The sequence below is a fragment of the Rhinichthys klamathensis genome, unplaced genomic scaffold, assembly GCF_029890125.1.
Source record: "Rhinichthys klamathensis goyatoka isolate OS25496 unplaced genomic scaffold, OSU_Roscu_1.1 h1tg000087l_1, whole genome shotgun sequence".
Classification (NCBI taxonomy): domain Eukaryota; kingdom Metazoa; phylum Chordata; class Actinopteri; order Cypriniformes; family Leuciscidae; genus Rhinichthys; species Rhinichthys klamathensis.
The window spans coordinates 1,182,108-1,194,884 of record NW_026606627.1 but is presented as its reverse complement, the minus strand read 5'-3'; positions in this window follow the sequence as shown (position 1 = coordinate 1,194,884).

Genomic DNA, 12,777 nt, shown 5'->3' with positions numbered 1-12,777 from the left:
ATTGAGGTGGAGATAGGACAGGGCTTAGTCACTGCTGTTCCACAAAACCACTGGGAAAGCGTACTCTTTCGATGGAAGGAGGGACGCTACGGAAGCCACATCCAACCCACTTGGACAAGAGTACAAGAGTCACAGGTCCAAGATGGTCGTAACCCACCACCTATCTTGTGTACAATGAAGTATGGGCTATAGAAGCCAGACTTTATATCGGCTGGGCTCCATCGTGTCCTTTGCCAGTGGGATTTGCTCAACACCAAAGTGTAGCGAATAGCAATGAACTTGGGCGGACGCTGAGCGATATTGATCGCAAAGCCGAGTCTGCTGGTCCGGAGAAGCCAGCTGGACTGGTTGGGAAGCATCTTAGGCTTCTACGAACCGTGCCAGGGAACCAGAGTTACCAGAGACGTACTCGGAATGGGGCAGCGAGTTGGAGGACAGGGCTCGGAAGGCCCAAAGGCAGCCCGAAGCAGGGTCTGAGTGTGGTGCACAACACTTACCTGTCTCCATGTGACGCAGGGGGTGCGTGAGAAGGCGTGACCGGGTCCTCGAACCACACCCAGTGGTCGCCTGGCAATACAAGAGGGGGCTAAGGGGTGCAAGGCTTTACAGGGTCGGGGAGCCAGTGGCGGAACAGTAACCATCTGAAGAGCTCGATCCCCCATCCCTGGGTGGCCTGTGTCAGGGATGCTTGGCCTTGCGCTTGCCACCTGGATTGGCAGCGTCTGACACCGGCTGGGCAGCCTTCCTGCGGCTGGCTCCATGCTGGTCCATGGAGGCTGCTGCAGAGGCTTAACAGGAGCAGGAGCGGCGGCAGGGGGACGCCGTCGGCAACGAGCAGGCGGAGGAACTGCCACCGGCAGCGGGTGGAGGCAGCAGCGGGCTGCCAGAGCAGGATGTGCCGGATGGCCTCGATCTGCACTTGGGCGGCAGAGAACTGTTGGGTGCAGTTCTCCACCGCATCACCGAACAGCCCAGCCTGGGAGATTGGGGAGTCTAGGCAACCGAACCTTGTCCGAATCTGCCATATCAACCAGGCTGAGCCAACAATGGTGCTCCTGTACCACTAAAGTGGACATCGGCAGATCGATCACGCACGCCACAACACTCGTGCCCCTGAGGGCGAGGGCGGTTGCAGTGTGGAGCTCACCTATTAGCGCACGGTCTGGGCTACCCTCGTGCATGTCCATGAGTGCCCTGGCCTGATAGACCTGTGGCTTGCCCACACGCTTTGTAAGCTCTGTCCGTTGGAACAGATGAAAACTCACAGGCCTTAGGGGGGAGACGAGGATCCTCCATCCAAAAGGCAGCGGCCGCCAGACACAAGTGCACCTGTGTCGCGACAGACCGCTCCACTGGAGGGATAGCCTCGTAAACCACCGCTCCTCCGTCAAGGATAGTGAGGGGGGGAGGAGCTACTCAGGAAGTTTCTGGCAGAGAAAGGTGCCGTCCACGACCTGGTAGCTCTCCATGCACTTTGGGAAAGAAAGGCACTGGGGAGAGGAGCTGAGAACAAGCTCCGAGATACCAATCATCCAACCGAGACTGTTCGAGACACGGTGGAGGATTCCACCCGAGCCTGATAGCCTTGGCGGCCCATTTCAGCATTACTAACATTTCTGCATCTGGCTCGGGCAACTTTACACTCCCAGAGGGAAATAACGCAGCCAAATCATCATTGCCAGAGGTCAGCTCACCCTCCGATGCAGCAATCGGCACACTGTCTTCTGGAGGGGCCCCGAATCAAATGGTTGGTCGGTCCATTAAAGAGGGACCAGCGCGCTCAACGGGGAGCTCCACCGGCTGCGGTGTGATAGAGGAGTGAGGAGCCCACAGGGATTGGTTACCGGGCAGGGTCGCCGTAGCGAGGTGTGGTAATGGGGGCTCCACCTTCACGCATGAAGGCAAGTCTCGATCTCAACACCGCGATAGTCATGTTCTCACAATGAGAACATGAACTATCCACAAATGCTGCTTCAGCGTGCTGAATATATATATATATATTTTTTTTTTTACAAACACGTGATGCAACCATTGTGACCGTCAGAGGGGGACAGGGAACGACCGCATCCAGAAACGCACGGATGAAATGACATCTTGAAAAAGACGCAAACGCACCCGTGTTGCTCTTTCAGGGAATGGGACCCATCACCAGTGCCGGAGCACACAGGGGAATGACCGCGGCAACACTGAACAGTGAACTGAAACAGTGAAGCACTCACTTCTTTGCCCTCTAACCAACCATCAACAAACACACAGAAATTATGCTGTTAAAACATCAGTTGAGAGCTCAGAAGCTCGTGATCACCGCTGCACTTGCGCTGTAGAACCACCAGCACTGGGAGAGTCTTCCAGAAGAACACAGACACACTCGCTAGTTGAAAACTTCAACACTCTTCAGAGACATCGACACCGATCGGCTCCGAAGCGAAAGACAACTGGTGCGTGCATCCACTTCCGGATTCATACCTTTTTTTTTGGAGCTCCGTCGAATTGATTCATATATCCTTGATTTTCTTCTTTACCACTCAAAACAAGCACATTCTATTTTTACAGCATGTGAACTTATCTTCGATACTATTCCTTTAAAAAAACAATCGGATTGCTTTGATATCGCTACTTATATCCAACTTTCCGAATTTCCGCCTACTAGCCTTAAGCCCGCTAGCATTGCACGCGTGGCCTCTCGCCTATCGATCGTCTCATTTACACCCGTTTCACTGAAAGGATACGGGTTCTATCCAGGATTTCAGTCCTAAATTAGTAGTGATATTGGTAGTATCACTACTAATTTACTGTTCATCTGTTATAATGGCGAATATATCGGATGTGTGTCTAACGTTACCTCTTAGTGAAGGGGAGGACACATTTGAGCTGCATTCGGTACAGTTGGAGCTGGAATCCATGGAGAAGCAGATCCGTGATCTACTAGAGAGGCAAGCCGAGCTGCGAGATCGGCGATCAGCGCTTGAAACATCACGCGCCGATGCTCACAAGTCAGTGGTTAGTAACTTTTTGACTCCGACCTCGTCTACTCCGTGTGTTTCTCTGCACAGGACGCAAGCACCCAGGACGCGATCATCCCTGGCTTCATTCACTCCGGCACCGACACAACACCATGGACCCTGGATGATCCCACAGCGGAAGACACGAGCCAGGACCAGAGCAAGAACCTCTCCGCCCCTCCCGGTCATCGAGATCTCCACCCGGAACCGCTTCTCCCCTCTTCGCGAGTCGGAACGCGACGACGCCGTGATCATCTGCAGTTCCATGGTCCATCATGTCCGTGCTACCTCAGGTAAAGGTAAGGTGCGCACTCACTGCTTTCCTGGTGCTCACTCACTGCTTTCCTGGTGCTCGTGTTCTAGATGTCGCTGCACAGGTTCCCGAGATCCTGAACGGTGACGAGCGTGTCGGAGCTGTTGTGCTGCACGCGGGAGTGAACGACATCAGGCTGCGGCAGACGTAGGTTCTGAAGAAGGACTACAGGAGCCTGATCGAGACGGTACGCAGCACATCGTCTGAAGCAACGATCATCGTGTCTGGACCACTTCCCATGTACCGACAAGGACATGAAAGGTTCAGTAGATTATTTACACTAAATGAATGGTTAATGTCATGGTGTAATGAACAGAAACTGCTCTTTGTAAATAATTGGAATCTGTTATGGGAGCGACCTAGGCTCTACCGTGCTGATGGCCTGCACCCCAGCAGAATCGGAGCGGGTGTTCTGTCGGACAACATCTCCAAGACGTTACACACCATATGACTAGTAAGTCAAAGTCCAAATCAAAGTCTTTGCTGTCTCAACTTAATTGATATCTTAGTAGTGTAGAACATTATATAGAAACTGTGTCTATTCCTCGTTTAGTGAGGCCAAACAATAAATCTACTGTAGGATCTATGAAAAATCTTATTGTAATTAAACCAGTGTCACTGTTGTGATGTCTGTCTGTGTTCCCCCTGTCTTTGTGCACTTGGTTCAGTCCTGTTCCCTGTTTTCCCGCTCCCCGTTATCTCTATTAGTCTTCCCAGGTGTCCCTGATTAACCACGCCCCCTTGTCATCTTGTTTAGCTTGTTTGCCCTTGTATTTAAGCCCTGTGTTTCAGTCCAGTCCTTGTGAGTTCTTGATGTTGTAAAGTTGATGCTGGTTGTTCTGTTCCTGTGCCCTGTTCCTGGTCTGAGTCCTTGTTAAGTTTGAAGTTTAGTTAATAAAGTGTGCTGCATTTGGATCTTGCTTCCTCCCTTGCTTCAACCACCTTCATAACAGTCACAATGTTAGTCTGCACCAGTCTGTCTTTGTCATCACTACACTTCCCAGGATCCCGCTTGTCTCCTCACCTGAACTCACTTCCTCATCAGCCACCTGTTTCTCGTCATGATCAGCTGTGTCACCTGTTTTCACCTCGTCAGTGTTTATTGGTATCTGTATTTAGTTTCCTGCTGTCCAGTGAGTGTTGGTCGGTTCTCGTTAATGTTTGCGTGGTTTCTTTGATTCATGTGTGTTGGAAGATTAAATTCCTGTTGCCTGGTAATCCTCGTCTCCTCGTGATTCCTACTACCACGAAACCTGACAGAAAAACCGACCTTCAACAAAAGATGAATAACAAACTTTGTGTTCCACAAGACGGCCGGTCTCTAGAAGACTACGCAGAGATTTATCTCCATCTTTTCCAGGACCCGAATTGGAATGAGGAATCTCTCACACATCAGTTCTGGAGTGGGATGGACGATACTCTCGCCCAGATACTGCTGTTGGGAGATCTCCACCTCCCTTTTGTCGAGTTCATCGACCGCACATTATGGGTTTGTGGATCCGCCCTCACCGTGAGTCTTATCAAGGGGCACGAGTCTCATTCTGCCGTAAGCGCCATTCCCAAACGTCCTTCACCGCTGGTTCCGGTAGTCCCTGTTCCGGTGGTTCCAAGTCTGGTGGTCCCGAAACGGAGGAGGAGAAGGAAGACTTCGTCCGTGACTGTCCCGGTGGTCCCTCGAGTCCGGTGGTCCCGAGTCCGGTGGTCCCGAGTTCGATGGTCCCGAGTCCGGTGGTGCCGAGTCCGGTGGTCCCGGAGGTCGTTCCCGTGCACCCCGCTGTCAGCCCTGAGAGCATCTCGGAGCTGCCCACCATCAGTCCTGCCACGGCCCAGAGGGCTGTCTTCCTCTCTTATGCAGTGGCGGTACTGCATGCTTGGAGGAGTCACGTCACGCCTGCCGAGCCAGAGCTTCACGTCACGCCTGCCGAGCCAGAGCTTCGCGTCACGCCTGCCGAGCCAGAGCTTCACGTCACGTCACGCCTGCCAAGCCAGAGTTTATTGATATCTGTATTTAGTTTCCTGCTGTCCAGTGAGTGTTGGTCGGTTCTCGTTAATGTTTCCGTGGTTTCTTTGATTCATGTGTGTTGGAAGATTAAATTCATGTTGCCTGGTAATCCACGAAACCTGACAACCAGAAAATCTCAATATCAGTGAACAAAAACAATTTCTAAAGCTAGGTCTTCTAAACATTACATCGCTCACATCTAAGGCGGTTATTGTAAATAAAATGGTAACAGATAATAGTTTCAATGTACTTTGTCTTACTGAAACCTGGCTTAAACCAAATTATTATTTCGGTCTAAATGAGTCTACTCCACCAGGATACTGTTATAAGCATGAGCCCCGTCTGATCGGTCATGGCAGCGGTGTTTCAACAATCTATAGAGATATTCTAAATGTTACTCAGAAAACAGGTCACATGTTTAATTCGTTTGAAGTACTTGTGCTAAATGTTACACTCTTAGATGTAAGAAAGAAATACCTATTATCTCTAGCCTTGGCTACTGTATATAGACCTCCAGGGCCCTATGCTGATTTCCTAAAAGAGTTTGCAGACTTTCTCTCAGATCTATTGGTCAATGTCGATAAAGCAATAATTGTTGGAGATTTTAATATACACGTAGATAACACAAATGATGCGTTAGGGGCTGTGTTTACAGATTTATTAAACTACTTTGGGGTCAAGCAAAACGTCAGTGGTCCCACTCATCGTCTAAATCATACAGATATAGATATTATACCGCAAAGTGATGATGTCACTGATCATTACATGGTAACTTGCATACTACGTACTGCTGAAATTTGTCATGTTGCACCACGTTGTCGACCAGGCAGAACAATCCTTCCAACCACTATAGATAGATTCTCAAATAGCTTACCTGATCTATCTCAGCTGCTCAGTGAACCCAAACAAACAGATGAACTAGAGGAAATGACTAGCAGTTTCAGCACCATTTTCTCTGGTACATTAGAAATTGTTGCACCAATTAGATATGTCATTACGAAGCCAAAAAAATTTTTTGTGTGGATTGACTTGCATGGATGAATTGTTCACCACAAAACGATCAATTTGGGCAAACAAAGTAAGTATGGTCAATTTTGAATTCATGGGGACTTTAATTGAATTATACCCGCACCGCAGGCCAGAGTTTGAGATGCAATCTCGCACACCAATGTGCATTGGCTCGTTTTAACAGTACTCGAAGATGACAGGCTCCCTAAGCGTGATCCCATTCAGTCGACATCGACTACGTCGAACGTGAACGACTGAAAGGGAACTCTATTAATTGCACTCACAAGTATGATTTTGTGAACATAGGATGTGGAAATAAACCATCACTAATATGAAAAGAAATGAAAGTATAATGAGATTAGCCAAGCTAATAAGTGTAATTTTCATATACCCTAGATTCCTGCATGATTCCCTTTATTTATTGCGACAGTACTGAAGCTAATTCTTGACAATTTTGAAGAAGAAACATGACAATTTAAATAAATTCTCTTCAAGTAACCAGACTGTCAAGACAGAATATTTAATAATTCAGATATGATCACACCATCAGCAACAGATCATTATTAGTCATAGAGGTATTTCGGGAAACACAGATTTGTGTGCGTTGGGGACATAAACACACCTCCATGGCTTAGTGAGGGAGTGAAGATATCGCCCACATATGTGCTGGAAGGATCAGGTGAGGATTAGGGTGTGGACTGACAAAACTGAGAACTTTCCACGTTCCCCATTCCATTTGAAAAGGATTAATAGCACAAAGAAAGATTATTGGTGACTGGATAACATGTTAAAACTTTAGTGATACACATCACTTTGTACAGTTGAATATCAATCCTAAATCTAAATTACTTTGGGGAGTTTGAGTTAGGTGAGTATGTGTTCTGTTTCACAAAAGAATGCGATAGTTTTGTAGCTTTTTTTTTAACATAGGCTTCTATAGCACCAGTTCACTAAAACACAGTTAGCTTGAGTGTGAAAGGTTAAATACTACTCAATATTCACTTCTTTGATGCAATATATTCAATAAACTTGAAACCTCTCTTTAATTTCATAATTTAAGGTTTAGCTTGCACCTGTATTAAAATGTGTTAAAAAGTGTTCTCACTGCTCCGAGATATTTTCAACAGTTCAAAACCTAAAAGTTGCAGAGCTGTCAATCAATTTAAAAAAAGCGAATTAATTGCAAATTTATTTAGCAATTAATCGCGATTAAAAGACTGAAGCTTGTAATTTTGGATATTTAAATGTAAAATGTGAATTAATGTAAAATCAACACCCAGAAAACTATATATATATTAAAATACTATTGTCACAGATAGATTCTGTTTTGATTTAGTTTTCATTGTGTTCAGTTTCTGTTTGCCTGTTTAGTTTGACCCAAATTCATACTCTTTCAGTAAATTGCAAGTTTCTACTTTGCGGTTACTTTTTGATTGTTCTGTGTTAATAAAAGAAGACTTCTGCGTTTAGATCCTTTTTGCTTCATTGTTGCAACCAATGTGTGACAGCTATTGTTTATTAGATTTGTGTACCTTTTATTTTAATTGGGAACACAGATTCTCTCCTGTGAAGAATATATTTCCAATAAAACCATCAAGACCCTCAAAATTATCTGTTGGCTTAAAAGGCATATTTCTTACAGAAATAACAAAACACAGGTGCCCTCAGGGGACCGTTATGCTAACCCTGCCACCTCGTGTGCTTCAGGGCGTAGTGTTCTCCGACGAGCACATATCTCAGGGTCCACACAGAAACGGAGTGGTCTTGGGTTGCCCGCCCCCTCCGTGGAAGCTACTGCCAAATATTTCTAGTTGGGTCCTGCAGACCATAGAAAAGGGTAATCAAATACAGTTCCGGTCTTGCCCGCCCAGGTTTATGCTGGTCCTATCCACTGTGGTGGGCCCCGAGCAGGTTCTGGTAATGGAACAAGAAGTGAAAAATCTGTTGGAGAAAGGGGCCATAGAACATGTACCTCCCTCCAGCAGGGACACCGGGTTTTACAGTCGGTATTTCATCGTTCCAAAGAAGGATGGGGGGTTGTGTCCCATTTTGGATCTGAGATTTCTGAACGAGTCAGTCATGCAGCTAAAGTTCAAAATGTTAACACTGAGACAAATCGTGCAGCAGATCAGATCCAAGGACTGGTTTGTCACGATAGATCTCAAGGACGCATACTTCCACATTTCCATCCTTCCATATCACAGGAAGTTCCCAAGGTTCGCTTTCGGGGGCAAAGCTTACCAATATCGAGTTATTCTGTTCGGCCTGGCACTATCACCCCGCACTTTTACGAAATGCGTCGATGCAGCTCTGGCACCACTGCGTCTGCAGGGTATTCGCATCATGAACTACATCGACGATTGGTTGATTCTAGCTCAGTCGCATCATTTGGCGGTTCGGAATCGAGATGTCGTCCTTGCCCACATGAAAGAGCTGGGGTTAAGGCCAAACGCCAAGAAGAGTGTGCTTTCTCCACTACAGAGGACAACTTTTCTAGGTGTGGTTTGGGATTCTATGTTGATGCGGGCATGCCTTTCACCGGCATGCATAGATTCCATCCTGTCAGCTGTGAAAAGAATAAAGCTAGGCCAGTCACTCACTGTCAAACAGTTTCAGAGACTGTTGTGCTTGATGGCAGAAGTGATACCTTTTGGCCTGCTGTACATGAGACCCTTGCAGTGGTGGCTCAGGACCAAAGGGTTTTCCCCCGAGGGGCAACCCCTTTCGCATGATCAGGGTTACGCGGGCAATGCCTACGTGCCCTGGTTATGTGGAAGAAACCGTGGTTCCTGTCCCAGGGCCCCGTGCTGGGAGCTTCTTGTCGTCGCAAAATGCTAACGACAGATGCCTCCCTCACCGGCTGGGGAGCGATCCAAGAAGAACACTCGACTCAGGGTCTCTGGGGGGACTATCTGTCCTGGCATATCAATCGCCTAGAAATAATACAAGAAATACTGTTGGCTGTATTTCTTGCCCTCAGGAATTTCCTCCCAGACCTCAGGGGCCACCATGTATTGGTCCGCACAGACAACACATCGGTGGTCGCCTATATAAATCACCAGGGGGGCTTTCGCTATGCAAACTGGTACACCAAATCCTCCTGTGGTCTCAGAGAAAACTGCTGTCACTCAGAGCAGCTTACATCCCTGGGGCCCTGGATATTGGAGCAGACATCCTGTCGAGGTAGATATGGAGGGTGTTCGGTCAGGCACAAGTGGATCTGTTTGCATCTCGAGAGACGTCTCACTGTCCACTCTGTTTCTCCCTCACGCATCCAGCTCCTCTCGGACTGAACGCGATGGTAAAGACGTGGCCGAGGCTCCCGGGAGTTCTGGAGAGAGTTCGCAGGGACCATGTACGCCTGCTCCTTATAGCCCCGCGTTGGCCGGGCAGAGTTTGGTTCCCTGATCTAGTGTCTCTCCTTGACGGGCCTCCCCTGGAGCTTCCCGTCAGGTGGGACCTTCTGTCTCAAGCAGAGGGCTCTATTTTTCACCCTCAACCCGAACTGTGAAACCTGTGGGCTTGGCCTCTGAGGTTGTAGAGACCATTCTACAATCCAGTGCTCCCAACACGAGGAAACTTTATGCCCTGAAGTGGAGAGTTTTCACTTCATGGTGTAGTGACCATCAGTTGGACCCAGTTAACTGCCTCGCTGGTACAGTGCTGGAGTTCCTGCAGGAGTGGTTCACTGCAGGTCTATCCCCATCCACTTTAAAGGTTTATGTGGCGGCCATAGGTCCTTAACACATTCCTTTGGGTGGAATGTCTTTGGGTAAAGACCCCTTGGTATCTCGTTTCCTCCGTGGCACTTTGAGGCTGAGGCTTGCTGCTCGCACCAGGGTTCCGACAAGGGATCTGGCGATTGTCCTTCAAGGCCTTACCCAGACTCCTTTTGAGCCTTTGGAGGAGGTGCCAGCTAGATTTCTTACTTTATATAAGCTCTGTTCCTCCTTGCTATCTCATCTCTCAAAAGAATAGGATATCTTCAGGCTTTGTCGGTTGCACCCACATGCTTGGAATTTGTTCCTGGCATGGTTAAAGTGTTCCTCCATCCTATACCAGGTTATGTTCCCAAGGTCCCCACTAATGTGGCCAGATCTATAGTATTGCAGGCCTACTCCTTTTCAAGATTCGGACCAGGAAAAGAACAATCTGCTATGGCGAATTAGGGCACTTGATGCTTATGTCCACAGAGCTGCCCTGTGGCGTAAAGCCGATCAACTCTTTGCATGTTTTGGACCGCCTTGCAAAGGGTCCCCACCATCTAAGCAGAGAATGAGCAAGTGGGTGGTCGAGGCTATCAGTCGAGGCTATCACTCCACTGATCGAGGGTCGAAGCTATCACTTATTTATGAGTTGACTGGACAGCCTTTACCTATGGCTGTCCGATCCCACTCAACTAGGAGTATGGCGGCCTCTAAGGCCTTATTGTCAGGAGTGCCCCTCCAGGACATTTGTGATATGGCAGGGTGGTCCTCACCGCATACATTCGTCAGATTTTACTCTTTGGACTTGGACCTACACCAGGGTCTCGGGTGCTTTCGTCCTAGTGCTGCTCTTATGATTTCACACAGGACAGACACTTCTCACTATGGTGGCGTTGGTATAGACATTTCCTTAGCGTCAACCGACGCAGCGCGAGTTCGCTTGAAAGGGAACGCCTCGGTTACGACTGTAACCTCGGTTCCCTGAAGAGGGAACGAGACACTGCGTCACCTGCCATATCTCCTACGTGCCTGTAAGCGACTTGCTCAGACCTTAAAGACATCATCACGCAAAGCGTTCCCTTAGTGTCAATTGACTTTATGCACAGCTGCACTATTTCCTGAACTTAAGCCAGCTCCTTTATTTCCTGTCTTACATTATTGGACACACTGATTAATTCAGGTGTGCCTGACCTCAGTAGTCATAGCAACAATAATCAGACACACCTGGATTAATCAGTGTGTCCAATAATGTAAGACAGGAAATAAAGGAGCTGGCTTAAGTTCAGGAAGTAGTGCAGCTGTGCATAAATTCAATTGACGCAGCATCTCGTTCCCTCTTCAGGGAACCGAGGTTACAGTCGTAACCGAGGCGTTTGTCTTTTAAATTTTTTTTTATTAGATCAAATAACATTTTAATCTGTCATATGGTCATGTTACAGTACCCCACCTATGGTGCATGTTGTTTTATTTCACTTCCATTCTTTCGGGGTAAATCAAGAAAAAAACTGTTTTAATGAAACAAAACCACATAATTGTACTAGACGTGCAAAATTAATATGGGAAAAAACTCTGAATCCCAAGTGAATTTACATAAACTGAGAAAGTCAAAAAGTGTAATTTTGTGCCCCGCTCTCCACTACTTGCGTACAATGGGTTCCAGCCTGGCATGTGTTGCTTCTCTCTTTGACCACCACTGCGGTGCACACCTATGCATGTCTATTTTGGACTCTTCTTTGTAGTAGTTCAGATATTGTTCTATGGACTATTCCTCAGGACAGACACTTATAACTATGGTGGCGTTGGTATAGACGTTTGGTGTAGACATTTTAGCTATTATGCGAGCCGCAGCTAGAACCAGCTTCCAGAGGAGATCAGATGTGCTCCTACAGTAGTTACATTCAAATCCAGACTCAAAACACATCTTTTTAGCTATGCATTTACTGAATGAGCACTGTGCCACTGTTCGTCCGACTGTTTTTACTGTACTTTATTTTTTTATTTTTTTTCTAAACTGTTTTAATTATTCTTATTTGTTTTGATTATTTTAATTTCTTCTATGTAAATCACTTTGGATTACCATTGTGTATGAAATGTGCTATATAAATAAACTTGCCTTGCCTTGCCTTGCCTTGAATCAGATGAAACCAGCAAGACTTATTTTGGTGGCTGATGCTGTTTTGTCTCTTTTGACTGTTGTTTTCCAGGACTCACTGCCATTACCAGGTTGCTTACTGAAGTCCACACCTCATTCCTTTCATCTTTGGGAAGACACTTCAGGTCTTTAAACCTTGGGTCAATTGCAGTAGCAATTTTCAGCAATGTGAGGTTGGTGCTGTCCTTCCTTTAAGCTAGGTTTGTGTTAAAATCTTTTTTGAATTTGACTGCATACATCGTCTGTGGACAAGTAGCTCAAGGCTGGCAACACCACTGAACAGGAGACACACTGTTCTCCCTCCAGCAGTTCAGTCACATATCTGCAATGGAAAGCACAAGATGTTGTAAAAATGCCAGTAAATTGGTATTAATTGCACTGAAAATCACTATTTTCCTGCCTGCATGCTACACACACACACGCGCGCGCAACACACACCTGAAACAGAGAGAGGGAGGGGGAGAGAAAACAGAACAAGAGACAGAGACGAACGAAATATTAACTTGCCTGCTTGGTTCAAGTAGTTCCTCCTGCTTTTACAGTTTGGCAAGCTCCTGTGCATGGAAACGTTGTGAAGATTTGTTTTGCTGGAT